General features: G+C 53.5%; 38 non-coding genes across 38 annotated transcripts; 20 read left to right on the top strand and 18 right to left on the bottom strand.

The window, feature by feature from the left end:
• Positions 1-819: 819 nt before the first annotated feature.
• Trnai-uau (transfer RNA isoleucine (anticodon UAU)) lies at positions 820-911 on the bottom strand. The gene is given in 2 exon segments: positions 820-855; positions 874-911. It is a non-coding gene; the product is annotated as a tRNA-Ile (tRNA).
• A 442-nt stretch (positions 912-1,353) lies between these two features.
• On the top strand, positions 1,354-1,426 carry Trnar-acg (transfer RNA arginine (anticodon ACG)). Its single transcript has one exon. It is a non-coding gene; the product is annotated as a tRNA-Arg (tRNA).
• Positions 1,427-2,000: 574 nt separating this feature from the next.
• On the bottom strand, positions 2,001-2,072 carry Trnag-gcc (transfer RNA glycine (anticodon GCC)). The gene has a single exon. It is a non-coding gene; the product is annotated as a tRNA-Gly (tRNA).
• A 111-nt stretch (positions 2,073-2,183) lies between these two features.
• Positions 2,184-2,275, bottom strand: Trnai-uau (transfer RNA isoleucine (anticodon UAU)). Its single transcript is given in 2 exon segments — positions 2,184-2,219; positions 2,238-2,275. It is a non-coding gene; the product is annotated as a tRNA-Ile (tRNA).
• A 443-nt stretch (positions 2,276-2,718) lies between these two features.
• Positions 2,719-2,791, top strand: Trnar-acg (transfer RNA arginine (anticodon ACG)). The gene has a single exon. It is a non-coding gene; the product is annotated as a tRNA-Arg (tRNA).
• Positions 2,792-3,819: 1,028 nt separating this feature from the next.
• On the bottom strand, positions 3,820-3,911 carry Trnai-uau (transfer RNA isoleucine (anticodon UAU)). The gene is given in 2 exon segments: positions 3,820-3,855; positions 3,874-3,911. It is a non-coding gene; the product is annotated as a tRNA-Ile (tRNA).
• A 442-nt stretch (positions 3,912-4,353) lies between these two features.
• Positions 4,354-4,426, top strand: Trnar-acg (transfer RNA arginine (anticodon ACG)). The gene has a single exon. It is a non-coding gene; the product is annotated as a tRNA-Arg (tRNA).
• A 274-nt stretch (positions 4,427-4,700) lies between these two features.
• Trnam-cau (transfer RNA methionine (anticodon CAU)) lies at positions 4,701-4,772 on the top strand. The gene has a single exon. It is a non-coding gene; the product is annotated as a tRNA-Met (tRNA).
• Positions 4,773-5,011: 239 nt separating this feature from the next.
• On the bottom strand, positions 5,012-5,083 carry Trnad-guc (transfer RNA aspartic acid (anticodon GUC)). The gene has a single exon. It is a non-coding gene; the product is annotated as a tRNA-Asp (tRNA).
• Positions 5,084-5,194: 111 nt separating this feature from the next.
• Trnai-uau (transfer RNA isoleucine (anticodon UAU)) lies at positions 5,195-5,286 on the bottom strand. The gene is given in 2 exon segments: positions 5,195-5,230; positions 5,249-5,286. It is a non-coding gene; the product is annotated as a tRNA-Ile (tRNA).
• A 440-nt stretch (positions 5,287-5,726) lies between these two features.
• Trnar-acg (transfer RNA arginine (anticodon ACG)) lies at positions 5,727-5,799 on the top strand. Its single transcript has one exon. It is a non-coding gene; the product is annotated as a tRNA-Arg (tRNA).
• A 757-nt stretch (positions 5,800-6,556) lies between these two features.
• On the bottom strand, positions 6,557-6,648 carry Trnai-uau (transfer RNA isoleucine (anticodon UAU)). The gene is given in 2 exon segments: positions 6,557-6,592; positions 6,611-6,648. It is a non-coding gene; the product is annotated as a tRNA-Ile (tRNA).
• A 443-nt stretch (positions 6,649-7,091) lies between these two features.
• Trnar-acg (transfer RNA arginine (anticodon ACG)) lies at positions 7,092-7,164 on the top strand. Its single transcript has one exon. It is a non-coding gene; the product is annotated as a tRNA-Arg (tRNA).
• Positions 7,165-8,192: 1,028 nt separating this feature from the next.
• Trnai-uau (transfer RNA isoleucine (anticodon UAU)) lies at positions 8,193-8,284 on the bottom strand. The gene is given in 2 exon segments: positions 8,193-8,228; positions 8,247-8,284. It is a non-coding gene; the product is annotated as a tRNA-Ile (tRNA).
• A 442-nt stretch (positions 8,285-8,726) lies between these two features.
• On the top strand, positions 8,727-8,799 carry Trnar-acg (transfer RNA arginine (anticodon ACG)). The gene has a single exon. It is a non-coding gene; the product is annotated as a tRNA-Arg (tRNA).
• A 1,066-nt stretch (positions 8,800-9,865) lies between these two features.
• On the bottom strand, positions 9,866-9,957 carry Trnai-uau (transfer RNA isoleucine (anticodon UAU)). The gene is given in 2 exon segments: positions 9,866-9,901; positions 9,920-9,957. It is a non-coding gene; the product is annotated as a tRNA-Ile (tRNA).
• A 442-nt stretch (positions 9,958-10,399) lies between these two features.
• Positions 10,400-10,472, top strand: Trnar-acg (transfer RNA arginine (anticodon ACG)). The gene has a single exon. It is a non-coding gene; the product is annotated as a tRNA-Arg (tRNA).
• Positions 10,473-11,017: 545 nt separating this feature from the next.
• Trnam-cau (transfer RNA methionine (anticodon CAU)) lies at positions 11,018-11,089 on the top strand. The gene has a single exon. It is a non-coding gene; the product is annotated as a tRNA-Met (tRNA).
• A 239-nt stretch (positions 11,090-11,328) lies between these two features.
• Trnad-guc (transfer RNA aspartic acid (anticodon GUC)) lies at positions 11,329-11,400 on the bottom strand. Its single transcript has one exon. It is a non-coding gene; the product is annotated as a tRNA-Asp (tRNA).
• Positions 11,401-12,043: 643 nt separating this feature from the next.
• On the top strand, positions 12,044-12,116 carry Trnar-acg (transfer RNA arginine (anticodon ACG)). Its single transcript has one exon. It is a non-coding gene; the product is annotated as a tRNA-Arg (tRNA).
• A 545-nt stretch (positions 12,117-12,661) lies between these two features.
• Positions 12,662-12,733, top strand: Trnam-cau (transfer RNA methionine (anticodon CAU)). The gene has a single exon. It is a non-coding gene; the product is annotated as a tRNA-Met (tRNA).
• A 239-nt stretch (positions 12,734-12,972) lies between these two features.
• On the bottom strand, positions 12,973-13,044 carry Trnad-guc (transfer RNA aspartic acid (anticodon GUC)). The gene has a single exon. It is a non-coding gene; the product is annotated as a tRNA-Asp (tRNA).
• Positions 13,045-13,155: 111 nt separating this feature from the next.
• On the bottom strand, positions 13,156-13,247 carry Trnai-uau (transfer RNA isoleucine (anticodon UAU)). Its single transcript is given in 2 exon segments — positions 13,156-13,191; positions 13,210-13,247. It is a non-coding gene; the product is annotated as a tRNA-Ile (tRNA).
• A 442-nt stretch (positions 13,248-13,689) lies between these two features.
• On the top strand, positions 13,690-13,762 carry Trnar-acg (transfer RNA arginine (anticodon ACG)). The gene has a single exon. It is a non-coding gene; the product is annotated as a tRNA-Arg (tRNA).
• A 545-nt stretch (positions 13,763-14,307) lies between these two features.
• On the top strand, positions 14,308-14,379 carry Trnam-cau (transfer RNA methionine (anticodon CAU)). The gene has a single exon. It is a non-coding gene; the product is annotated as a tRNA-Met (tRNA).
• A 239-nt stretch (positions 14,380-14,618) lies between these two features.
• Trnad-guc (transfer RNA aspartic acid (anticodon GUC)) lies at positions 14,619-14,690 on the bottom strand. The gene has a single exon. It is a non-coding gene; the product is annotated as a tRNA-Asp (tRNA).
• Positions 14,691-15,333: 643 nt separating this feature from the next.
• On the top strand, positions 15,334-15,406 carry Trnar-acg (transfer RNA arginine (anticodon ACG)). The gene has a single exon. It is a non-coding gene; the product is annotated as a tRNA-Arg (tRNA).
• Positions 15,407-15,951: 545 nt separating this feature from the next.
• Positions 15,952-16,023, top strand: Trnam-cau (transfer RNA methionine (anticodon CAU)). The gene has a single exon. It is a non-coding gene; the product is annotated as a tRNA-Met (tRNA).
• A 239-nt stretch (positions 16,024-16,262) lies between these two features.
• Trnad-guc (transfer RNA aspartic acid (anticodon GUC)) lies at positions 16,263-16,334 on the bottom strand. Its single transcript has one exon. It is a non-coding gene; the product is annotated as a tRNA-Asp (tRNA).
• A 643-nt stretch (positions 16,335-16,977) lies between these two features.
• Trnar-acg (transfer RNA arginine (anticodon ACG)) lies at positions 16,978-17,050 on the top strand. Its single transcript has one exon. It is a non-coding gene; the product is annotated as a tRNA-Arg (tRNA).
• A 1,039-nt stretch (positions 17,051-18,089) lies between these two features.
• Trnai-uau (transfer RNA isoleucine (anticodon UAU)) lies at positions 18,090-18,181 on the bottom strand. The gene is given in 2 exon segments: positions 18,090-18,125; positions 18,144-18,181. It is a non-coding gene; the product is annotated as a tRNA-Ile (tRNA).
• A 442-nt stretch (positions 18,182-18,623) lies between these two features.
• On the top strand, positions 18,624-18,696 carry Trnar-acg (transfer RNA arginine (anticodon ACG)). Its single transcript has one exon. It is a non-coding gene; the product is annotated as a tRNA-Arg (tRNA).
• A 1,039-nt stretch (positions 18,697-19,735) lies between these two features.
• On the bottom strand, positions 19,736-19,827 carry Trnai-uau (transfer RNA isoleucine (anticodon UAU)). Its single transcript is given in 2 exon segments — positions 19,736-19,771; positions 19,790-19,827. It is a non-coding gene; the product is annotated as a tRNA-Ile (tRNA).
• Positions 19,828-20,269: 442 nt separating this feature from the next.
• On the top strand, positions 20,270-20,342 carry Trnar-acg (transfer RNA arginine (anticodon ACG)). Its single transcript has one exon. It is a non-coding gene; the product is annotated as a tRNA-Arg (tRNA).
• Positions 20,343-20,876: 534 nt separating this feature from the next.
• Positions 20,877-20,948, top strand: Trnam-cau (transfer RNA methionine (anticodon CAU)). Its single transcript has one exon. It is a non-coding gene; the product is annotated as a tRNA-Met (tRNA).
• A 239-nt stretch (positions 20,949-21,187) lies between these two features.
• Trnad-guc (transfer RNA aspartic acid (anticodon GUC)) lies at positions 21,188-21,259 on the bottom strand. The gene has a single exon. It is a non-coding gene; the product is annotated as a tRNA-Asp (tRNA).
• Positions 21,260-21,902: 643 nt separating this feature from the next.
• Positions 21,903-21,975, top strand: Trnar-acg (transfer RNA arginine (anticodon ACG)). Its single transcript has one exon. It is a non-coding gene; the product is annotated as a tRNA-Arg (tRNA).
• Positions 21,976-22,831: 856 nt separating this feature from the next.
• Trnad-guc (transfer RNA aspartic acid (anticodon GUC)) lies at positions 22,832-22,903 on the bottom strand. The gene has a single exon. It is a non-coding gene; the product is annotated as a tRNA-Asp (tRNA).
• Positions 22,904-22,916: the final 13 nt, after the last annotated feature.

Below are 22,916 nucleotides of genomic sequence, written 5' to 3'. Positions count from 1 at the left end.
ACGCTTTTCCAAGCGTCCCATGTCACGCACCGAAGAGGGCGCACGCCTCCACGCAGCAGAGTGGCGCAGTGGAAGCGTGCTGGGCCCATAACCCAGAGGTCCGTGGATCGAAACCCCGCTCTCCTAAAATTATTCTTCTTCTTGGGTGCTTCGAGCTCGATCATTAAGCCTGGTGTGCGCTGATTCAGCGTCAACAGCAAACCCTGTACAGTCGAGAAAAGTCAAGCTGAGAGATGTTGCACAGTTTATTAAACGGTACGCGACGCAGACAACGCTTTTCCAAGCGTCCCATGTCACGCACCGAAGAGGGCGCATGCCTCCACGCAGCAGAGTGGCGCAGTGGAAGCGTGCTGGGCCCATAACCCAGAGGGCCGTGGATCGAAACCCCGCTCTCCTAAAATTATTCTTTTTCTTGGGTGCTTCGAGCTCGATCATTAAGCCTGGTGTGCGCTGATTCAGCGTCAACAGCAAACCCTGTACGTTCTGAAACGACGACGACGTCGTCGTGTGAAGAATACGAGAGACACTTGCTAAGACGCAGAGTTTCTTACGATTCTGCAGCAACTACATTTCTCGATCACAACGTTAATGTCCTTTCGGGCCACACGTGCAACTTTCGCGATATAAAAATCGCACCTCCCCGGCGGGAAATCAAACCCCAGTCTCCCGCGTGACAGGCGGGGATACTAACCACTATACTACCGAGGAATACGCAAGCGGTACTTATAATCCACGCACACTTATGTTTCTCAAGCAGGTGATACATCTCAAATCTAGCGTCCCGATGCTTTCAGAGTCAGCTGCTACGAAGTAAAAGTATGCCCCAGGTGAGGCTCGAACTCACAACCCCGGCATTGCTCACGGCTACTGCCTTATAAGTACCGTGCGCTAACCAATTGCGCCACTGGGGCTACAGCAGGGTGCTTTCAGTTAGCGGTATTCGCTTTGCTGCCATCCTGTTGTGGCTACAGACCCGTCATACGACCGTCACCTGCGGCCATACTGCGACTTTAGCACCTGGCTACGGATCCTTCATACGATTCTTGTTTCATATGCTACACTTGCAAGCATATCAACCGCTTGTCATCACCGAAAAATTGCAGAAAAACGCGCGCCTTGCCTTCTGCTACCTGTCCAACAGCGAGGGCAGATGTGTGGCAAGCTCTAAGATATGCAGGCGCACCGTGGCCGAGCAGCTGGAGGAGAGATGCCTTCCTTGGCAGCTCCCTGCAGAGTGCGGAAGACCAGAATGGCCGCGCCGCCGTTGTCAGTGGACGACACGCAGTTGCAGAGCCACGGAGAACACGTTGCTCTGCGACGTGTACCCGCCTCATATTACGAAACGCGAACTGTGGCCCTGTGGCGCAACGGATAACGCGTCTGACTACGGATCAGAAGATTCCAGGTTCGAATCCTGGCAGGGTCGGCATTTTGTTAGTTGCGGGCGCGTAGCTAGGCAGTGCATTCGAATGTTGCCACCTGCGTGGAGTGCAATGTCAATCCTGAGCATCTCGCAGCTGCATCTCGAGACGATCGTGGTAAATATCGCTTCTTGCAAGCGTCAGTCGAGCGAAGTCGAGACAAGTCAAGCTGAGAGATGTTGCACAGTTTATTAAACGGTACGCGACGCAGACAACGCTTTTCCAAGCGTCCCATGTCACGCACCGAAGAGGGCGCACGCCTCCACGCAGCAGAGTGGCGCAGTGGAAGCGTGCTGGGCCCATAACCCAGAGGTCCGTGGATCGAAACCACGCTTTGCTAAAATTATTCTTTTTCTTGGGTGCTTCGAGCTCGATCATTAAGCCTGGTGTGCGCTGATTCAGCGTCAACAGCAAACCCTGTACGTTCTGAAACGACGACGACGTCGTCGTGTGAAGAATACGAGAAACACTTGCTAAGACGCAGAGTTTCTTACGATTCTGCAGCAACTACATTTCTCGATCACAACGTTAATGTCCTTTCGGGCCACACGTGCAACTTTCGCGATATAAAAATCGCACCTCCCCGGCGGGGAATCGAACCCCGGTCTCCCGCGTGGCAGGGGGGGATCCTAACCACTATACTACCGAGGAATACGCAATCGGTACTTATAATGCACGCACACTTATGTTTCTCAAGCAGGTGATACATCTCAAATCTAGTGTCCCGATGCTTTCAGAGTCAGCTGCTACGAAGTAAAAGTATGCCCCAGGTGAGGCTCGAACTCACAACCCCGGCATTGCTCACGGCTACTGCCTTATAAGTACCGTGCGCTAACCAATTGCGCCACTGGGGCTACAGGAGGGTGCTTTCAGTTAGCGGTATTCGCTTTGCTGCCATCCTGTTGTGGCTACAGACCCGTCATACGACCGTCACCTGCGGCCATACTGCGACTTTAGCACCTGGCTACGGATCCTTCATACGATTCTTGTTTCATATGCTACACTTGCAAGCATATCAACCGCTTGTCATCACCGAAAAATTGCAGAAAAAACGCGCGCCTTGCCTTCTGCTACCTGTCCAACAGCGAGGGCAGATGTGTGGCAAGCTCTAAGCTATGCAGGCGCACCGTGGCCGAGCAGCTGGAGGAGAGATGCCTTCCTTGGCAGCTCCCTGCAGAGTGCGGAAGACCAGAATGGCCGCGCCGCCGTTGTCAGTGGACGACACGCAGTTGCAGAGCCACGGAGAACACGTTGCTCTGCGACGTGTACCCGCCTCATATTACGAAACGCGAACTGTGGCCCTGTGGCGCAACGGATAACGCGTCTGACTACGGATCAGAAGATTCCAGGTTCGAATCCTGGCAGGGTCGGCATTTTGTTAGTTGCGGGCGCGTAGCTAGGCAGTGCATTCGAATGTTGCCACCTGCGTGGAGTGCAATGTCAATCCTGAGCATCTCGCAGCTGCATCTCGAGACGATCGTGGTAAATATCGCTTCTTGCAAGCGTCAGTCGAGCAAAGTCGAGACAAGTCAAGCTGAGAGATGTTGCACAGTTTATTAAACGGTACGCGACGCAGCCAACGCTTTTCCAAGCGTCCCATGTCACGCACCGAAGAGGGCGCACGCCTCCACGCAGCAGAGTGGCGCAGTGGAAGCGTGCTGGGCCCATAACCCAGAGGTCCGTGGATCGAAACCCCGCTCTCCTATAATTATTCTTTTTCTTGGGTGCTTCGAGCTCGATCATTAAGCCTGGTGTGCGCTGATTCAGCGTCAACAGCAAACCCTGTACAGTCGAGAAAAGTCAAGCTGAGAGATGTTGCACAGTTTATTAAACGGTACGCGACGCAGACAACGCTTTTCCAAGCGTCCCATGTCACGCACCGAAGAGGGCGCATGCCTCCACGCAGCAGAGTGGCGCAGTGGAAGCGTGCTGGGCCCATAACCCAGAGGGCCGTGGATCGAAACCCCGCTCTCCTAAAATTATTCTTTTTCTTGGGTGCTTCGAGCTCGATCATTAAGCCTGGTGTGCGCTGATTCAGCGTCAACAGCAAACCCTGTACGTTCTGAAACGACGACGACGTCGTCGTGTGAAGAATACGAGAGACACTTGCTAAGACGCAGAGTTTCTTACGATTCTGCAGCAACTACATTTCTCGATCACAACGTTAATGTCCTTTCGGGCCACACGTGCAACTTTCGCGATATAAAAATCGCACCTCCCCGGCGGGAAATCAAACCCCAGTCTCCCGCGTGACAGGCGGGGATACTAACCACTATACTACCGAGGAATACGCAAGCGGTACTTATAATCCACGCACACTTATGTTTCTCAAGCAGGTGATACATCTCAAATCTAGCGTCCCGATGCTTTCAGAGTCAGCTGCTACGAAGTAAAAGTATGCCCCAGGTGAGGCTCGAACTCACAAACCCGGCATTGCTCACGGCTACTGCCTTATAAGTACCGTGCGCTAACCAATTGCGCCACTGGGGCTACAGCAGGGTGCTTTCAGTTAGCGGTATTCGCTTTGCTGCCATCCTGTTGTGGCTACAGACCCGTCATACGACCGTCACCTGCGGCCATACTGCGACTTTAGCACCTGGCTACGGATCCTTCATACGATTCTTGTTTCATATGCTACACTTGCAAGCATATCAACCGCTTGTCATCACCGAAAAATTGCAGAAAAACGCGCGCCTTGCCTTCTGCTACCTGTCCAACAGCGAGGGCAGATGTGTGGCAAGCTCTAAGCTATGCAGGCGCACCGTGGCCGAGCAGCTGGAGGAGAGATGCCTTCCTTGGCAGCTCCCTGCAGAGTGCGGAAGACCAGAATGGCCGCGCCGCCGTTGTCAGTGGACGACACGCAGTTGCAGAGCCACGGAGAACACGTTGCTCTGCGACGTGTACCCGCCTCATATTACGAAACGCCAGCTGTGGCCCTGTGGCGCAACGGATAACGCGTCTGACTACGGATCAGAAGATTCCAGGGTCGAATCCTGGCAGGGTCGGCATTTTGTTAGTTGCGGGCGCGTAGCTAGGCAGTGCATTCGAATGTTGCCACCTGCGTGGAGTGCAATGTCAATCCTGAGCATCTCGCAGCTGCATCTCGAGACGATCGTGGTAAATATCGCTTCTTGCAAGCGTCAGCGTAGCGTCAGTCGAGCAAAGTCGAGACAAGTCAAGCTGAGAGATGTTGCACAGTTTATTAAACGGTACGCGACGCAGACAACGCTTTTCCAAGCGTCCCATGTCACGCACCGAAGAGGGCGCACGCCTCCACGCAGCAGAGTGGCGCAGTGGAAGCGTGCTGGGCCCATAACCCAGAGGTCCGTGGATCGAAACCACGCTCTGCTAAAATTATACTTTTTCTTGGGTGCTTCGAGCTCGATCATTAAGCCTGGTGTGCGCTGATTCAGCGTCAACAGCAAACCCTGTACGTTCTGAAACGACGACGACGTCGTCGTGTGAAGAATACGAGAAACACTTGCTAAGACGCAGAGTTTCTTACGATTCTGCAGCAACTACATTTCTCGATCACAACGTTAATGTCCTTTCGGGCCACACGTGCAACTTTCGCGATATAAAAATCGCACCTCCCCGGCGGGGAATCGAACCCCGGTCTCCCGCGTGACAGGCGGGGATACTAACCACTATACTACCGAGGAATACGCAATCGGTACTTATAATGCACGCACACTTATGTTTCTCAAGCAGGTGATACATCTCAAATCTAGCGTCCCGATGCTTTCAGAGTCAGCTGCTACGAAGTAAAAGTATGCCCCACGTGAGGCTCGAACTCACAACCCCGGCATTGCTCACGGCTACTACCTTATAAGTACCGTGCGCTAACCAATTGCGCCACTGGGGCTACAGCAGGGTGCTTTCAGTTAGCGGTATTCGCTTTGCTGCCATCCTGTTGGCTACAGACCCGTCATACGACCGTCACCTGCGGCCATACTGCGACTTTAGCACCTGGCTACGGATCCTTCGTACGATTTTTGTTTCATATGCTACACTTGAAAGCATATCAACCGCTTGTCATCACCGAAAAATTGCAGAAAAACGCGCGCCTTGCCTTCTGCTACCTGTCCAACAGCGAGGGCAGATGTGTGGCAAGCTCTAAGCTATGCAGGCGCACCGTGGCCGAGCAGCTGGAGGAGAGATGCCTTCCTTGGCAGCTCCCTGCAGAGTGCGGAAGACCAGAATGGCCGCGCCGCCGTTGTCAGTGGACGACACGCAGTTGCAGAGCCACGGAGAACACGTTGCTCTGCGACGTGTACCCGCCTCATATTACGAAACGCGAACTGTGGCCCTGTGGCGCAACGGATAACGCGTCTGACTACGGATCAGAAGATTCCAGGTTCGAATCCTGGCAGGGTCGGCATTTTGTTAGTTGCGGGCGCGTAGCTAGGCAGTGCATTCGAATGTTGCCACCTGCGTGGAGTGCAATGTCAATCCTGAGCATCTCGCAGCTGCATCTCGAGACGATCGTGGTAAATATCGCTTCTTGCAAGCGTCAGTCGAGCAAAGTCGAGACAAGTCAAGCTGAGAGATGTTGCACAGTTTATTAAACGGTACGCGACGCAGCCAACGCTTTTCCAAGCGTCCCATGTCACGCACCGAAGAGGGCGCACGCCTCCACGCAGCAGAGTGGCGCAGTGGAAGCGTGCTGGGCCCATAACCCAGAGGTCCGTGGATCGAAACCACGCTTTGCTAAAATTATTCTTTTTCTTGGGTGCTTCGAGCTCGATCATTAAGCCTGGTGTGCGCTGATTCAGCGTCAACAGCAAACCCTGTACGTTCTGAAACGACGACGACGTCGTCGTGTGAAGAATACGAGAAACACTTGCTAAGACGCAGAGTTTCTTACGATTCTGCAGCAACTACATTTCTCGATCACAACGTTAATGTCCTTTCGGGCCACACGTGCAACTTTCGCGATATAAAAATCGCACCTCCCCGGCGGGGAAACGAACCCCGGTCTCCCGCGTGGCAGGGGGGGATCCTAACCACTATACTACCGAGGAATACGCAATCGGTACTTATAATGCACGCACACTTATGTTTCTCAAGCAGGTGATACATCTCAAATCTAGCGTCCCGATGCTTTCAGAGTCAGCTGCTACGAAGTAAAAGTATGCCCCAGGTGAGGCTCGAACTCACAACCCCGGCATTGCTCACGGCTACTGCCTTATAAGTACCGTGCGCTAACCAATTGCGCCACTGGGGCTACAGGAGGGTGCTTTCAGTTAGCGGTATTCGCTTTGCTGCCATCCTGTTGTGGCTACAGACCCGTCATACGACCGTCACCTGCGGCCATACTGCGACTTTAGCACCTGGCTACGGATCCTTCATACGATTCTTGTTTCATATGCTACACTTGCAAGCATATCAACCGCTTGTCATCACCGAAAAATTGCAGAAAAAACGCGCGCCTTGCCTTCTGCTACCTGTCCAACAGCGAGGGCAGATGTGTGGCAAGCTCTAAGCTATGCAGGCGCACCGTGGCCGAGCAGCTGGAGGAGAGATGCCTTCCTTGGCAGCTCCCTGCAGAGTGCGGAAGACCAGAATGGCCGCGCCGCCGTTGTCAGTGGACGACACGCAGTTGCAGAGCCACGGAGAACACGTTGCTCTGCGACGTGTACCCGCCTCATATTACGAAACGCGAACTGTGGCCCTGTGGCGCAACGGATAACGCGTCTGACTACGGATCAGAAGATTCCAGGTTCGAATCCTGGCAGGGTCGGCATTTTGTTAGTTGCGGGCGCGTAGCTAGGCAGTGCATTCGAATGTTGCCACCTGCGTGGAGTGCAATGTCAATCCTGAGCATCTCGCAGCTGCATCTCGAGACGATCGTGGTAAATATCGCTTCTTGCAAGCGTCAGTCGAGCAAAGTCGAGACAAGTCAAGCTGAGAGATGTTGCACAGTTTATTAAACGGTACGCGACGCAGCCAACGCTTTTCCAAGCGTCCCATGTCACGCACCGAAGAGGGCGCACGCCTCCACGCAGCAGAGTGGCGCAGTGGAAGCGTGCTGGGCACATAACCCAGAGGTCCGTGGATCGAAACCCCGCTCTCCTATAATTATTCTTTTTCTTGGGTGCTTCGAGCTCGATCATTAAGCCTGGTGTGCGCTGATTCAGCGTCAACAGCAAACCCTGTACAGTCGAGAAAAGTCAAGCTGAGAGATGTTGCACAGTTTATTAAACGGTACGCGACGCAGACAACGCTTTTCCAAGCGTCCCATGTCACGCACCGAAGAGGGCGCATGCCTCCACGCAGCAGAGTGGCGCAGTGGAAGCGTGCTGGGCCCATAACCCAGAGGGCCGTGGATCGAAACCCCGCTCTCCTAAAATTATTCTTTTTCTTGGGTGCTTCGAGCTCGATCATTAAGCCTGGTGTGCGCTGATTCAGCGTCAACAGCAAACCCTGTACGTTCTGAAACGACGACGACGTCGTCGTGTGAAGAATACGAGAAACACTTGCTAAGACACAGAGTTTCTTACGATTCTGCAGCAACTACATTTCTCGATCACAACGTTAATGTCCTTTCGGGCCACACGTGCAACTTTCGCGATATAAAAATCGCACCTCCCCGGCGGGAAATCGAACCCCAGTCTCCGGCGTGACAGGCGGGGATACTAACCACTATACTACCGAGGAATACGCATGCGGTACTTATAATCCACGCACACTTATGTTTCTCAAGCAGGTGATACATCTCAAATCTAGCGTCCCGATGCTTTCAGAGTCAGCTGCTACGAAGTAAAAGCATGCCCCAGGTGAGGCTCGAACTCACAACCCCGGCATTGCTCACGGCTACTGCCTTATAAGTACCGTGCGCTAACCAATTGCGCCACTGGGGCTACAGGAGGGTGCTTACAGTTAGCGGTATTCGCTTTGCTGCCATCCTGTTGTGGCTACAGACCCGTCATACGACCGTCACCTGCGGCCATACTGCGACTTTAGCACCTGGCTACGGATCCTTCATACGATTCTTGTTTCATATGCTACACTTGCAAGCATATCAACCGCTTGTCATCACCGAAAAATTGCAGAAAAACGCGCGCCTTGCCTTCTGCTACCTGTCCAACAGCGAGGGCAGATGTGTGGCAAGCTCTAAGCTATGCAGGCGCACCGTGGCCGAGCAGCTGGAGGAGAGATGCCTTCCTTGGCAGCTCCCTGCAGAGTGCGGAAGACCAGAATGGCCGCGCCGCCGTTGTCAGTGGACGACACGCAGTTGCAGAGCCACGGAGAACACGTTGCTCTGCGACGTGTACCCGCCTCATATTACGAAACGCGAACTGTGGCCCTGTGGCGCAACGGATAACGCGTCTGACTACGGATCAGTAGATTCCAGGTTCGAATCCTGGCAGGGTCGGCATTTTGTTAGTTGCGGGCGCGTAGCTAGGCAGTGCATTCGAATGTTGCCACCTGCGTGGAGTGCAATGTCAATCCTGAGCATCTCGCAGCTGCATCTCGAGACGATCGTGGTAAATATCGCTTCTTGCAAGCGTCAGCGTAGCGTCAGTCGAGCAAAGTCGAGACAAGTCAAGCTGAGAGATGTTGCACAGTTTATTAAGCTGAGAGATGTTGCACAGTTTATTAAACGGTACGCGACGCAGACAACGCTTTTCCAAGCGTCCCATGTCACGCACCGAAGAGGGCGCATGCCTCCACGCAGCAGAGTGGCGCAGTGGAAGCGTGCTGGGCCCATAACCCAGAGGTCCGTGGATCGAAACCCCGCTCTCCTAAAATTATTCTTTTTCTTGGGTGCTTCGAGCTCGATCATTAAGCCTGGTGTGCGCTGATTCAGCGTCAACAGCAAACCCTGTACAGTCGAGAAAAGTCAAGCTGAGAGATGTTGCACAGTTTATTAAACGGTACGCGACGCAGACAACGCTTTTCCAAGCGTCCCATGTCACGCACCGAAGAGGGCGCATGCCTCCACGCAGCAGAGTGGCGCAGTGGAAGCGTGCTGGGCCCATAACCCAGAGGTCCGTGGATCGAAACCCCGCTCTCCTAAAATTATTCTTTTTCTTGGGTGCTTCGAGCTCGATCATTAAGCCTGGTGTGCGCTGATTCAGCGTCAACAGCAAACCCTGTACGTTCTGAAACGACGACGACGTCGTCGTGTGAAGAATACGAGAAACACTTGCTAAGACGCAGAGTTTCTTACGATTCTGCAGCAACTACATTTCTCGATCACAACGTTAATGTCCTTTCGGGCCACACGTGCAACTTTCGCGATATAAAAATCGCACCTCCCCGGCGGGAAATCGAACCCCAGTCTCCCGTGTGACAGGCGGGGATACTAACCACTATACTACCGAGGAATACGCAAGCGGTACTTATAATCCACGCACACTTATGTTTCTCAAGCAGGTGATACATCTCAAATCTAGCGTCCCGATGCTTTCAGAGTCAGCTGCTACGAAGTAAAAGTATGCCCCAGGTGAGGCTCGAACTCACAACCCCGGCATTGCTCACGGCTACTGCCTTATAAGTACCGTGCGCTAACCAATTGCGCCACTGTGGCTACAGCAGGGTGCTTTCAGTTAGCGGTATTCGCTTTGCTGCCATCCTGTTGTGGCTACAGACCCGTCATACGACCGTCACCTGCGGCCATACTGCGACTTTAGCACCTGGCTACGGATCCTTCATACGATTCTTGTTTCATATGCTACACTTGCAAGCATATCAACCGCTTGTCATCACCGAAAAATTGCAGAAAAACGCGCGCCTTGCCTTCTGCTACCTGTCCAACAGCGAGGGCAGATGTGTGGCAAGCTCTAAGATATGCAGGCGCACCGTGGCCGAGCAGCTGGAGGAGAGATGCCTTCCTTGGCAGCTCCCTGCAGAGTGCGGAAGACCAGAATGGCCGCGCCGCCGTTGTCAGTGGACGACACGCAGTTGCAGAGCCACGGAGAACACGTTGCTCTGCGACGTGTACCCGCCTCATATTACGAAACGCGAACTGTGGCCCTGTGGCGCAACGGATAACGCGTCTGACTACGGATCAGAAGATTCCAGGTTCGAATCCTGGCAGGGTCGGCATTTTGTTAGTTGCGGGCGCGTAGCTAGGCAGTGCATTCGAATGTTGCCACCTGCGTGGAGTGCAATGTCAATCCTGAGCATCTCGCAGCTGCATCTCGAGACGATCGTGGTAAATATCGCTTCTTGCAAGCGTCAGCGTAGCGTCAGTCGAGCAAAGTCGAGACAAGTCAAGCTGAGAGATGTTGCACAGTTTATTAAACGGTGCGCGACGCAGACAACGCTTTTCCAAGCGTCCCATGTCACGCACCGAAGAGGGCGCATGCCTCCACGCAGCAGAGTGGCGCAGTGGAAGCGTGCTGGGCCCATAACCCAGAGGTCCGTGGATCGAAACCCCGCTCTCCTAAAATTATTCTTTTTCTTGGGTGCTTCGAGCTCGATCATTAAGCCTGGTGTGCGCTGATTCAGCGTCAACAGCAAACCCTGTACAGTCGAGAAAAGTCAAGCTGAGAGATGTTGCACAGTTTATTAAACGGTACGCGACGCAGCCAACGCTTTTCCAAGCGTCCCATGTCACGCACCGAAGAGGGCGCACGCCTCCACGCAGCAGAGTGGCGCAGTGGAAGCGTGCTGGGCCCATAACCCAGAGGTCCGTGGATCGAAACCACGCTCTGCTAAAATTATACTTTTTCTTGGGTGCTTCGAGCTCGATCATTAAGCCTGGTGTGCGCTGATTCAGCGTCAACAGCAAACCCTGTACGTTCTGAAACGACGACGACGTCGTCGTGTGAAGAATACGAGAAACACTTGCTAAGACGCAGAGTTTCTTACGATTCTGCAGCAACTACATTTCTCGATCACAACGTTAATGTCCTTTCGGGCCACACGTGCAACTTTCGCGATATAAAAATCGCACCTCCCCGGCGGGGAATCGAACCCCGGTCTCCCGCGTGACAGGCGGGGATACTAACCACTATACTACCGAGGAATACGCAATCGGTACTTATAATGCACGCACACTTATGTTTCTCAAGCAGGTGATACATCTCAAATCTAGCGTCCCGATGCTTTCAGAGTCAGCTGCTACGAAGTAAAAGTATGCCCCAGGTGAGGCTCGAACGCACAACCCCGGCATTGCTCACGGCTACTACCTTATAAGTACCGTGCGCTAACCAATTGCGCCACTGTGGCTACAGCAGGGTGCTTTCAGTTAGCGGTATTCGCTTTGCTGCCATCCTGTTGGCTACAGACCCGTCATACGACCGTCACCTGCGGCCATACTGCGACTTTAGCACCTGGCTACGGATCCTTCGTACGATTTTTGTTTCATATGCTACACTTGAAAGCATATCAACCGCTTGTCATCACCGAAAAATTGCAGAAAAACGCGCGCCTTGCCTTCTGCTACCTGTCCAACAGCGAGGGTAGATGTGTGGCAAGCTCTAAGCTATGCAGGCGCACCGTGGCCGAGCAGCTGGAGGAGAGATGCCTTCCTTGGCAGCTCCCTGCAGAGTGCGGAAGACCAGAATGGCCGCGCCGCCGTTGTCAGTGGACGACACGCAGTTGCAGAGCCACGGAGAACACGTTGCTCTGCGACGTGTACCCGCCTCATATTACGAAACGCGAACTGTGGCCCTGTGGCGCAACGGATAACGCGTCTGACTACGGATCAGAAGATTCCAGGTTTGTATCCTGGCAGGGTCGGCATTTTGTTAGTTGCGGGCGCGTAGCTAGGCAGTGCATTCGAATGTTGCCACCTGCGTGGAGTGCAATGTCAATCCTGAGCATCTCGCAGCTGCATCTCGAGACGATCGTGGTAAATATCGCTTCTTGCAAGCGTCAGCGTAGCGTCAGTCGAGCAAAGTCGAGACAAGTCAAGCTGAGAGATGTTGCACAGTTTATTAAACGGTGCGCGACGCAGACAACGCTTTTCCAAGCGTCCCATGTCACGCACCGAAGAGGGCGCATGCCTCCACGCAGCAGAGTGGCGCAGTGGAAGCGTGCTGGGCCCATAACCCAGAGGTCCGTGGATCGAAACCCCGCTCTCCTAAAATTATTCTTTTTCTTGGGTGCTTCGAGCTCGATCATTAAGCCTGGTGTGCGCTGATTCAGCGTCAACAGCAAACCCTGTACAGTCGAGAAAAGTCAAGCTGAGAGATGTTGCACAGTTTATTAAACGGTACGCGACGCAGCCAACGCTTTTCCAAGCGTCCCATGTCACGCACCGAAGAGGGCGCACGCCTCCACGCAGCAGAGTGGCGCAGTGGAAGCGTGCTGGGCCCATAACCCAGAGGTCCGTGGATCGAAACCACGCTCTGCTAAAATTATACTTTTTCTTGGGTGCTTCGAGCTCGATCATTAAGCCTGGTGTGCGCTGATTCAGCGTCAACAGCAAACCCTGTACGTTCTGAAACGACGACGACGTCGTCGTGTGAAGAATACGAGAAACACTTGCTAAGACGCAGAGTTTCTTACGATTCTGCAGCAACTACATTTCTCGATCACAACGTTAATGTCCTTTCGGGCCACACGTGCAACTTTCGCGATATAAAAATCGCACCTCCCCGGCGGGGAATCGAACCCCGGTCTCCCGCGTGACAGGCGGGAATACTAACCACTATACTACCGAGGAAAACGCAATCGGTACTTATAATGCACGCACACTTATGTTTCTCAAGCAGGTGATACATCTCAAATCTAGCGTCCCGATGCTTTCAGAGTCAGCTGCTACGAAGTAAAAGTATGCCCCAGGTGAGGCTCGAACTCACAACCCCGGCATTGCTCACGGCTACTGCCTTATAAGTACCGTGCGCTAACCAATTGCGCCACTGGGGCTACAGCAGGGTGCTTTCAGTTAGCGGTATTCGCTTTGCTGCCATCCTGTTGTGGCTACAGACCCGTCATACGACCGTCACCTGCGGCCATACTGCGACTTTAGCACCTGGCTACGGATCCTTCATACGATTCTTGTTTCATATGCTACACTTGCAAGCATATCAACCGCTTGTCATCACCGAAAAATTGCAGAAAAACGCGCGCCTTGCCTTCTGCTACCTGTCCAACAGCGAGGGCAGATGTGTGGCAAGCTCTAAGATATGCAGGCGCACCGTGGCCGAGCAGCTGGAGGAGAGATGCCTTCCTTGGCAGCTCCCTGCAGAGTGCGGAAGACCAGAATGGCCGCGCCGCCGTTGTCAGTGGACGACACGCAGTTGCAGAGCCACGGAGAACACGTTGCTCTGCGACGTGTACCCGCCTCATATTACGAAACGCGAACTGTGGCCCTGTGGCGCAACGGATAACGCGTCTGACTACGGATCAGAAGATTCCAGGTTCGAATCCTGGCAGGGTCGGCATTTTGTTAGTTGCGGGCGCGTAGCTAGGCAGTGCATTCGAATGTTGCCACCTGCGTGGAGTGCAATGTCAATCCTGAGCATCTCGCAGCTGCATCTCGAGACGATCGTGGTAAATATCGCTTCTTGCAAGCGTCAGCGTAGCGTCAGTCGAGCAAAGTCGAGACAAGTCAAGCTGAGAGATGTTGCACAGTTTATTAAACGGTGCGCGACGCAGACAACGCTTTTCCAAGCGTCCCATGTCACGCACCGAAGAGGGCGCATGCCTCCACGCAGCAGAGTGGCGCAGTGGAAGCGTGCTGGGCCCATAACCCAGAGGTCCGTGGATCGAAACCCCGCTCTCCTAAAATTATTCTTTTTCTTGGGTGCTTCGAGCTCGATCATTAAGCCTGGTGTGCGCTGATTCAGCGTCAACAGCAAACCCTGTACAGTCGAGAAAAGTCAAGCTGAGAGATGTTGCACAGTTTATTAAACGGTACGCGACGCAGCCAACGCTTTTCCAAGCGTCCCATGTCACGCACCGAAGAGGGCGCACGCCTCCACGCAGCAGAGTGGCGCAGTGGAAGCGTGCTGGGCCCATAACCCAGAGGTCCGTGGATCGAAACCACGCTCTGCTAAAATTATACTTTTTCTTGGGTGCTTCGAGCTCGATCATTAAGCCTGGTGTGCGCTGATTCAGCGTCAACAGCAAACCCTGTACGTTCTGAAACGACGACGACGTCGTCGTGTGAAGAATACGAGAAACACTTGCTAAGACGCAGAGTTTCTTACGATTCTGCAGCAACTACATTTCTCGATCACAACGTTAATGTCCTTTCGGGCCACACGTGCAACTTTCGCGATATAAAAATCGCACCTCCCCGGCGGGGAATCGAACCCCGGTCTCCCGCGTGACAGGCGGGGATACTAACCACTATACTACCGAGGAATACGCAATCGGTACTTATAATGCACGCACACTTATGTTTCTCAAGCAGGTGATACATCTCAAATCTAGCGTCCCGATGCTTTCAGAGTCAGCTGCTACGAAGTAAAAGTATGCCCCAGGTGAGGCTCGAACGCACAACCCCGGCATTGCTCACGGCTACTACCTTATAAGTACCGTGCGCTAACCAATTGCGCCACTGTGGCTACAGCAGGGTGCTTTCAGTTAGCGGTATTCGCTTTGCTGCCATCCTGTTGGCTACAGACCCGTCATACGACCGTCACCTGCGGCCATACTGCGACTTTAGCACCTGGCTACGGATCCTTCGTACGATTTTTGTTTCATATGCTACACTTGAAAGCATATCAACCGCTTGTCATCACCGAAAAATTGCAGAAAAACGCGCGCCTTGCCTTCTGCTACCTGTCCAACAGCGAGGGTAGATGTGTGGCAAGCTCTAAGCTATGCAGGCGCACCGTGGCCGAGCAGCTGGAGGAGAGATGCCTTCCTTGGCAGCTCCCTGCAGAGTGCGGAAGACCAGAATGGCCGCGCCGCCGTTGTCAGTGGACGACACGCAGTTGCAGAGCCACGGAGAACACGTTGCTCTGCGACGTGTACCCGCCTCATATTACGAAACGCGAACTGTGGCCCTGTGGCGCAACGGATAACGCGTCTGACTACGGATCAGAAGATTCCAGGTTTGTATCCTGGCAGGGTCGGCATTTTGTTAGTTGCGGGCGCGTAGCTAGGCAGTGCATTCGAATGTTGCCACCTGCGTGGAGTGCAATGTCAATCCTGAGCATCTCGCAGCTGCATCTCGAGACGATCGTGGTAAATATCGCTTCTTGCAAGCGTCAGCGTAGCGTCAGTCGAGCAAAGTCGAGACAAGTCAAGCTGAGAGATGTTGCACAGTTTATTAAACGGTGCGCGACGCAGACAACGCTTTTCCAAGCGTCCCATGTCACGCACCGAAGAGGGCGCATGCCTCCACGCAGCAGAGTGGCGCAGTGGAAGCGTGCTGGGCCCATAACCCAGAGGTCCGTGGATCGAAACCCCGCTCTCCTAAAATTATTCTTTTTCTTGGGTGCTTCGAGCTCGATCATTAAGCCTGGTGTGCGCTGATTCAGCGTCAACAGCAAACCCTGTACAGTCGAGAAAAGTCAAGCTGAGAGATGTTGCACAGTTTATTAAACGGTACGCGACGCAGCCAACGCTTTTCCAAGCGTCCCATGTCACGCACCGAAGAGGGCGCACGCCTCCACGCAGCAGAGTGGCGCAGTGGAAGCGTGCTGGGCCCATAACCCAGAGGTCCGTGGATCGAAACCACGCTCTGCTAAAATTATACTTTTTCTTGGGTGCTTCGAGCTCGATCATTAAGCCTGGTGTGCGCTGATTCAGCGTCAACAGCAAACCCTGTACGTTCTGAAACGACGACGACGTCGTCGTGTGAAGAATACGAGAAACACTTGCTAAGACGCAGAGTTTCTTACGATTCTGCAGCAACTACATTTCTCGATCACAACGTTAATGTCCTTTCGGGCCACACGTGCAACTTTCGCGATATAAAAATCGCACCTCCCCGGCGGGGAATCGAACCCCGGTCTCCCGCGTGACAGGCGGGGATACTAACCACTATACTACCGAGGAATACGCAATCGGTACTTATAATGCACGCACACTTATGTTTCTCAAGCAGGTGATACATCTCAAATCTAGCGTCCCGATGCTTTCAGAGTCAGCTGCTACGAAGTAAAAGTATGCCCCAGGTGAGGCTCGAACGCACAACCCCGGCATTGCTCACGGCTACTACCTTATAAGTACCGTGCGCTAACCAATTGCGCCACTGTGGCTACAGCAGGGTGCTTTCAGTTAGCGGTATTCGCTTTGCTGCCATCCTGTTGGCTACAGACCCGTCATACGACCGTCACCTGCGGCCATACTGCGACTTTAGCACCTGGCTACGGATCCTTCGTACGATTTTTGTTTCATATGCTACACTTGAAAGCATATCAACCGCTTGTCATCACCGAAAAATTGCAGAAAAACGCGCGCCTTGCCTTCTGCTACCTGTCCAACAGCGAGGGCAGATGTGTGGCAAGCTCTAAGCTATGCAGGCGCACCGTGGCCGAGCAGCTGGAGGAGAGATGCCTTCCTTGGCAGCTCCCTGCAGAGTGCGGAAGACCAGAATGGCCGCGCCGCCGTTGTCAGTGGACGACACGCAGTTGCAGAGCCACGGAGAACACGTTGCTCTGCGACGTGTACCCGCCTCATATTACGAAACGCGAACTGTGGCCCTGTGGCGCAACGGATAACGCGTCTGACTACGGATCAAAAGATTCCAGGTTCGTATCCTGGCAGGGTCGGCATTTTGTTAGTTGCGGGCGCGTAGCTAGGCAGTGCATTCGAATGTTGCCACCTGCGTGGAGTGCAATGTCAATCCTGAGCATCTCGCAGCTGCATCTCGAGACGATCGTGGTAAATATCGCTTCTTGCAAGCGTCAGCGTAGCGTCAGTCGAGCAAAGTCGAGACAAGTCAAGCTGAGAGATGTTGCACAGTTTATTAAACGGTGCGCGACGCAGACAACGCTTTTCCAAGCGTCCCATGTCACGCACCGAAGAGGGCGCATGCCTCCACGCAGCAGAGTGGCGCAGTGGAAGCGTGCTGGGCCCATAACCCAGAGGTCCGTGGATCGAAACCCCGCTCTCCTAAAATTATTCTTTTTCTTGGGTGCTTCGAGCTCGATCATTAAGCCTGGTGTGCGCTGATTCAGCGTCAACAGCAAACCCTGTACAGTCGAGAAAAGTCAAGCTGAGAGATGTTGCACAGTTTATTAAACGGTACGCGACGCAGACAACGCTTTTCCAAGCGTCCCATGTCACGCACCGAAGAGGGCGCATGCCTCCACGCAGCAGAGTGGCGCAGTGGAAGCGTGCTGGGCCCATAACCCAGAGGTCCGTGGATCGAAACCCCGCTCTCCTAAAATTATTCTTTTTCTTGGGTGCTTCGAGCTCGATCATTAAGCCTGGTGTGCGCTGATTCAGCGTCAACAGCAAACCCTGTACGTTCTGAAACGACGACGACGTCGTCGTGTGAAGAATACGAGAAACACTTGCTAAGACGCAGAGTTTCTTACGATTCTGCAGCAACTACATTTCTCGATCACAACGTTAATGTCCTTTCGGGCCACACGTGCAACTTTCGCGATATAAAAATCGCACCTCCCCGGCGGGAAATCGAACCCCAGTCTCCCGCGTGACAGGCGGGGATACTAACCACTATACTACCGAGGAATACGCAAGCGGTACTTATAATCCATGCACACTTCTGTTTCTCAAGCAGGTGATACATCTCAAATCTAGCGTCCCGATGCTTTCAGAGTCAGCTGCTACGAAGTAAAAGTATGCCCCAGGTGAGGCTCGAACTCAGAACCCCGGCATTGCTCACGGCTACTGCCTTATAAGTACCGTGCGCTAACCAATTGCGCCACTGGGGCTACAGCAGGGTGCTTTCAGTTAGCGGTATTCGCTTTGCTGCCATCCTGTTGTGGCTACAGACCCGTCATACGACCGTCACCTGCGGCCATACTGCGACTTTAGCACCTGGCTACGGATCCTTCATACGATTCTTGTTTCATATGCTACACTTGCAAGCATATCAACCGCTTGTCATCACCGAAAAATTGCAGAAAAACGCGCGCCTTGCCTTCTGCTACCTGTCCAACAGCGAGGGCAGATGTGTGGCAAGCTCTAAGATATGCAGGCGCACCGTGGCCGAGCAGCTGGAGGAGAGATGCCTTCCTTGGCAGCTCCCTGCAGAGTGCGGAAGACCAGAATGGCCGCGCCGCCGTTGTCAGTGGACGACACGCAGTTGCAGAGCCACGGAGTACACGTTGCTCTGCGACGTGTACCCGCCTCATATTACGAAACGCGAACTGTGGCCCTGTGGCGCAACGGATAACGCGTCTGACTACGGATCAGAAGATTCCAGGTTCGAATCCTGGCAGGGTCGGCATTTTGTTAGTTGCGGGCGCGTAGCTAGGCAGTGCATTCGAATGTTGCCACCTGCGTGGAGTGCAATGTCAATCCTGAGCATCTCGCAGCTGCATCTCGAGACGATCGTGGTAAATATCGCTTCTTGCAAGCGTCAGCGTAGCGTCAGTCGAGCAAAGTCGAGACAAGTCAAGCTGAGAGATGTTGCACAGTTTATTAAACGGTGCGCGACGCAGACAACGCTTTTCCAAGCGTCCCATGTCACGCACCGAAGAGGGCGCATGCCTCCACGCAGCAGAGTGGCGCAGTGGAAGCGTGCTGGGCCCATAACCCAGAGGTCCGTGGATCGAAACCCCGCTCTCCTAAAATTATTCTTTTTCTTGGGTGCTTCGAGCTCGATCATTAAGCCTGGTGTGCGCTGATTCAGCGTCAACAGCAAACCCTGTACAGTCGAGAAAAGTCAAGCTGAGAGATGTTGCACAGTTTATTAAACGGTACGCGACGCAGACAACGCTTTTCCAAGCGTCCCATGTCACGCACCGAAGAGGGTGCATGCCTCCACGCAGCAGAGTGGCGCAGTGGAAGCGTGCTGGGCCCATATCCCAGAGGTCCGTGGATCGAAACCCCGCTCTCCTAAAATTATTCTTTTTCTTGGGTGCTTCGAGCTCGATCATTAAGCCTGGTGTGCGCTGATTCAGCGTCAACAGCAAACCCTGTACGTTCTGAAACGACGACGACGTCGTCGTGTGAAGAATACGAGAAACACTTGCTAAGCTGCAGAGTTTCTTACGATTCTGCAGCAACTACATTTCTCGATCACAACGTTAATGTCCTTTCGGGCCACACGTGCAACTTTCGCGATATAAAAATCGCCCCTCCCCGGCGGGAAATCGAACCCCAGTCTCCCGCGTGACAGGCGGGGATACTAACCACTATACTACCGAGGAATACGCAAGCGGTACTTATAATCCACGCACACTTATGTTTCTCAAGCAGGTGATACATCTCAAATCTAGCGTCCCGATGCTTTCAGAGTCGGCTGCTACGAAGTAAAAGTATGCCCCAGGTGAGGCTCGAACTCACAACCCCGGCATTGCTCACGGCTACTACCTTATAAGTACCGTGCGCTAACCAATTGCGCCACTGGGGCTACAGCAAGGTGCTTTCAGTTAGCGGTATTCGCTTTGCTGCCATCCTGTTGTGGCTACAGACCCGTCATACGACCGTCACCTGCGGCCATACTGCGACTTTAGCACCTGGCTACGGATCCTTCATACGATTCTTGTTTCATATGCTACACTTGCAAGCATATCAACCGCTTGTCATCACCGAAAAATTGCAGAAAAACGCGCGCCTTGCCTTCTGCTACCTGTCCAACAGCGAGGGCAGATGTGTGGCAAGCTCTAAGATATGCAGGCGCACCGTGGCCGAGCAGCTGGAGGAGAGATGCCTTCCTTGGCAGCTCCCTGCAGAGTGCGGAAGACCAGAATGGCCGCGCCGCCGTTGTCAGTGGACGACACGCAGTTGCAGAGCCACGGAGAACACGTTGCTCTGCGACGTGTACCCGCCTCATATTACGAAACGCGAACTGTGGCCCTGTGGCGCAACGGATAACGCGTCTGACTACGGATCAGAAGATTCCAGGTTCGAATCCTGGCAGGGTCGGCATTTTGTTAGTTGCGGGCGCGTAGCTAGGCAGTGCATTCGAATGTTGCCACCTGCGTGGAGTGCAATGTCAATCCTGAGCATCTCGCAGCTGCATCTCGAGACGATCGTGGTAAATATCGCTTCTTGCAAGCGTCAGTCGAGCAAAGTCGAGACAAGTCAAGCTGAGAGATGTTGCACAGTTTATTAAACGGTGCGCGACGCAGACAACGCTTTTCCAAGCGTCCCATGTCACGCACCGAAGAGGGCGCATGCCTCCACGCAGCAGAGTGGCGCAGTGGAAGCGTGCTGGGCCCATAACCCAGAGGTCCGTGGATCGAAACCCCGCTCTCCTAAAATTATTCTTTTTCTTGGGTGCTTCGAGCTCGATCATTAAGCCTGGTGTGCGCTGATTCAGCGTCAACAGCAAACCCTGTACAGTCGAGAAAAGTCAAGCTGAGAGATGTTGCACAGTTTATTAAACGGTACGCGACGCAGCCAACGCTTTTCCAAGCGTCCCATGTCACGCACCGAAGAGGGCGCACGCCTCCACGCAGCAGAGTGGCGCAGTGGAAGCGTGCTGGGCCCATAACCCAGAGGTCCGTGGATCGAAACCACGCTCTGCTAAAATTATACTTTTTCTTGGGTGCTTCGAGCTCGATCATTAAGCCTGGTGTGCGCTGATTCAGCGTCAACAGCAAACCCTGTACGTTCTGAAACGACGACGACGTCGTCGTGTGAAGAATACGAGAAACACTTGCTAAGACGCAGAGTTTCTTACGATTCTGCAGCAACTACATTTCTCGATCACAACGTTAATGTCCTTTCGGGCCACACGTGCAACTTTCGCGATATAAAAATCGCACCTCCCCGGCGGGGAATCGAACCCCGGTCTCCCGCGTGACAGGCGGGGATACTAACCACTATACTACCGAGGAATACGCAATCGGTACTTATAATGCACGCACACTTATGTTTCTCAAGCAGGTGATACATCTCAAATCTAGCGTCCCGATGCTTTCAGAGTCAGCTGCTACGAAGTAAAAGTATGCCCCAGGTGAGGCTCGAACGCACAACCCCGGCATTGCTCACGGCTACTACCTTATAAGTACCGTGCGCTAACCAATTGCGCCACTGTGGCTACAGCAGGGTGCTTTCAGTTAGCGGTATTCGCTTTGCTGCCATCCTGTTGGCTACAGACCCGTCATACGACCGTCACCTGCGGCCATACTGCGACTTTAGCACCTGGCTACGGATCCTTCGTACGATTTTTGTTTCATATGCTACACTTGAAAGCATATCAACCGCTTGTCATCACCGAAAAATTGCAGAAAAACGCGCGCCTTGCCTTCTGCTACCTGTCCAACAGCGAGGGTAGATGTGTGGCAAGCTCTAAGCTATGCAGGCGCACCGTGGCCGAGCAGCTGGAGGAGAGATGCCTTCCTTGGCAGCTCCCTGCAGAGTGCGGAAGACCAGAATGGCCGCGCCGCCGTTGTCAGTGGACGACACGCAGTTGCAGAGCCACGGAGAACACGTTGCTCTGCGACGTGTACCCGCCTCATATTACGAAACGCGAACTGTGGCCCTGTGGCGCAACGGATAACGCGTCTGACTACGGATCAGAAGATTCCAGGTTTGTATCCTGGCAGGGTCGGCATTTTGTTAGTTGCGGGCGCGTAGCTAGGCAGTGCATTCGAATGTTGCCACCTGCGTGGAGTGCAATGTCAATCCTGAGCATCTCGCAGCTGCATCTCGAGACGATCGTGGTAAATATCGCTTCTTGCAAGCGTCAGCGTAGCGTCAGTCGAGCAAAGTCGAGACAAGTCAAGCTGAGAGATGTTGCACAGTTTATTAAACGGTGCGCGACGCAGACAACGCTTTTCCAAGCGTCCCATGTCACGCACCGAAGAGGGCGCATGCCTCCACGCAGCAGAGTGGCGCAGTGGAAGCGTGCTGGGCCCATAACCCAGAGGTCCGTGGATCGAAACCCCGCTCTCCTAAAATTATTCTTTTTCTTGGGTGCTTCGAGCTCGATCATTAAGCCTGGTGTGCGCTGATTCAGCGTCAACAGCAAACCCTGTACAGTCGAGAAAAGTCAAGCTGAGAGATGTTGCACAGTTTATTAAACGGTACGCGACGCAGACAACGCTTTTCCAAGCGTCCCATGTCACGCACCGAAGAGGGCGCATGCCTCCACGCAGCAGAGTGGCGCAGTGGAAGCGTGCTGGGCCCATAACCCAGAGGTCCGTGGATCGAAACCCCGCTCTCCTAAAATTATTCTTTTTCTTGGGTGCTTCGAGCTCGATCATTAAGCCTGGTGTGCGCTGATTCAGCGTCAACAGCAAACCCTGTACGTTCTGAAACGACGACGACGTCGTCGTGTGAAGAATACGAGAAACACTTGCTAAGACGCAGAGTTTCTTACGATTCTGCAGCAACTACATTTCTCGATCACAACGTTAATGTCCTTTCGGGCCACACGTGCAACTTTCGCGATATAAAAATCGCACCTCCCCGGCGGGGAATCGAACCCCGGTCTCCCGCGTGACAGGCGGGAATACTAACCACTATACTACCGAGGAATACGCAATCGGT

The sequence above is a fragment of the Schistocerca cancellata genome, chromosome 9 (genome assembly GCF_023864275.1).
Source record: "Schistocerca cancellata isolate TAMUIC-IGC-003103 chromosome 9, iqSchCanc2.1, whole genome shotgun sequence".
NCBI classification, from domain to species: domain Eukaryota; kingdom Metazoa; phylum Arthropoda; class Insecta; order Orthoptera; family Acrididae; genus Schistocerca; species Schistocerca cancellata.
The sequence above is the reverse complement of the archived record's forward strand: the minus strand, read 5'-3'. Positions and strand labels throughout refer to the sequence as shown.